This window comes from Nerophis lumbriciformis, linkage group LG30 (genome assembly GCF_033978685.3).
Source record: "Nerophis lumbriciformis linkage group LG30, RoL_Nlum_v2.1, whole genome shotgun sequence".
Taxonomy (NCBI): Eukaryota; Metazoa; Chordata; class Actinopteri; order Syngnathiformes; family Syngnathidae; genus Nerophis; species Nerophis lumbriciformis.
Window position 1 is genome coordinate 32,971,211 of NC_084577.2, and position 2,617 is coordinate 32,973,827.

At 53.0% G+C, this 2,617-nt stretch overlaps 1 long non-coding RNA gene across 1 annotated transcript; it reads right to left on the reverse strand.

Annotated features, from left to right (window-relative positions):
* Window positions 1-839: 839 nt before the first annotated feature.
* LOC140676723 (uncharacterized) lies at window positions 840-2,160 on the reverse strand. The gene is made up of 3 exons (XR_012048616.1): window positions 2,094-2,160; window positions 1,102-1,241; window positions 840-1,008 (listed from the first exon to the last, which is right to left on the reverse strand). It is a non-coding gene; the product is annotated as an uncharacterized lncRNA (long non-coding RNA).
* Between the last annotated feature and the right edge of the window lie 457 nt (window positions 2,161-2,617).

Here is a 2,617-nt window from a genome sequence, read left to right on the forward strand (position 1 = left end):
CCCTAACCCTAACCCTAACCCTAACCCTAACCCTAACCCTAACCCTAACCCTAACCCTAACCCTAACCCTAACCCTAACCCCTAACCCTAACCCTAACCCTAACCCTAACCCTAACCCTAACCCCCTAACCCTAACCCTAACCCTAACCCTAACCCTAACCCTAACCCTAACCCTAACCCTAACCCTAACCCTAACCCCTAACCCTAACCCTAACCCTAACCCTAACCCTAACCCTAACCCTAACCCTAACCCTAACCCTAACCCTAACCCTAACCCTAACCCTAACCCTAACCCTAACCCTAACCCTAACCCTAACCCTAACCCTAACCCTAACCCTAACCCTAACCCTAACCCTAACCCTAACCCTAACCCTAACCCTAACCCTAACCCTAACCCTAACCCTAACCCTAACCCTAACCCTAACCCTAACCCTAACCCTAACCCTAACCCTAACCCTAACCCTAACCCTAACCCTAACCCTAACCCTAACCCTAACCCTAACCCTAACCCTAACCCTAACCCTAACCCTAACCCTAACCCTAACCCTAACCCTAACCCTAACCCTAACCCTAACCCTAACCCTAACCCTAACCCTAACCCTAACCCTAACCCTAACCCTAACCCTAACCCTAACCCTAACCCTAACCCTAACCCTAACCCTAACCCTAACCCCTAACCCTAACCCTAACCCCTAACCCTAACCCTAACCCTAACCCTAACCCTAACCCTAACCCTAACCCTAACCCTAACCCTAACCCTAGACCTACAGGAGACCCCCACTCAGACCGAGGACGACGATGACTCACCACGTGGGTCCACAAGCTCCGGGGCGGATCAAACCCAGGACACCCCCACCCATACAGAGGACGACGATGACTCACCAGGGGGACCCACGGCCTCCTCGCCTCTCCTGATCGACTTTCGGGATGAAGAACAGGAGCGGGGGCTTTCTTCGGTGATGTCCCCTCGTTACTCTTCCGCGACCCCCGACTGGTCCCCTCTCCAGCCTGATACGGCAGATGAGACGGCACCACAGGGTGAATTTTCACCACGGGGGCCCACACTTTCCGGGGCTCCTATGGTGGACTATGAGGACTCACCCTTGCAGCGGACGCCTCCTCAGGAGACGCCCCCTCAGGAGATGCTTCCTCAGGAGTCCCCCGATTGGGCACATTTGTTCCCTGGGGCACTAAAAAGGAAGCCACACAAGAGGCCTTCCGTCCCAGATACTCCACAACACCTGTCAATTCCAGAATGTGTCGAGTTGGTAGAGGATACGACTAGTGCCTCCCCCCGTAGACCCACTAGACACATGGTCTCGAGTAGGAGGATGATGGATTGGAAGTTGTCGGCCAACAAGAAATTCTTGGTGATCGGCGACTCCAATCTGTCCCACCTACCACCTTTTTACGTCGACGACCTTCAGATCGACAGTTACCCGGGCGCCAGTTTTAGACACGCGGAGGCCATCCTACGCAAGACCGTAATTGCTGCACCGGTTGAAGTGTTGGTTCTAGCCTTTGGGATCAACCATCGTGAGCAGAAAGTTAAGGAGACCGCTATTAAGCAGCTCCAAGGGGCACTCAGGATGGCCGTGGCTACCTTCCCACGGGCCCGAGTGCTAATCCCCCTGATTAACTATTCGGCCGCTTTGCCCGTTGAGCAGAAAAACAACCTCGGGCGGCTGAATAGTTTAATCAGCAACAATTATGCTCACATCCCGGCTCTCGACAGCCGGGACTTTGAGACCCAACCCGACCTGGTCCACTGGACTCGGGACACGGCCAAGTTGATGCTCAAGCACTGGCTTGACTTTTTAAACTTGGCATCCCCATAATCCCGATCGCTCGGGGGGGTAATAAGAACGTGATAAATTTGGCCCATAATTTCACGCCAACCCCCTTACAAATCTCCCTCCTCAATAAGGGCCTCAACTTCATTCCTTCCACTAATCTCAGTAGCGACTGGCATCATCAACTTCAATTTGACCTCCAGCGCTACCACAGACGTGTCAAACTTGAGGTATACTATGAGAAACAAGATTCTCTCGGACCCACACCGTTCACAGCCCGTTCCGGCTGGGAGCCCTCACCTGGACTTATGCCTCCGGAATTCCAGGCTATGGTCCGGTCCGACGGGCTCTCCATGTCCGGTTCGGGCTGCGCACCTGCGGTCGCTCCCAATTTGACACGCGGAGAAGTCGAGGCCCTTCATAGTCTAAAAACAAACAAACATATTGTGATCAAACCAGCCGACAAGGGGAGTGCTGTTGTCATTTTTGACAGATCGCAATACATATGGGAGGGTTCTCGGCAGTTGAGTGACATGACGTATTATAAACCACTGCCGGAACCTATTTATCCGCAAACTATTCCCATGGTAGAAAAGATTCTGGATAATCTTCTACTTAAAAAATTTATCAATTTTAAACAACATAGGTATCTCATGGGGGAGCCGGATCCTCGCCCCCGCAGGTTCTACATGCTCCCTAAAATTCACAAGGAGCCAGACAAGTGGAGCAAGCCCCACGAGATCCCTCCGGGGCGACCCATTGTGTCTGACTGCGGCAGCGAGACGTACAGAACGGCGGCGTTCATCGATCATTATCTGACGCCG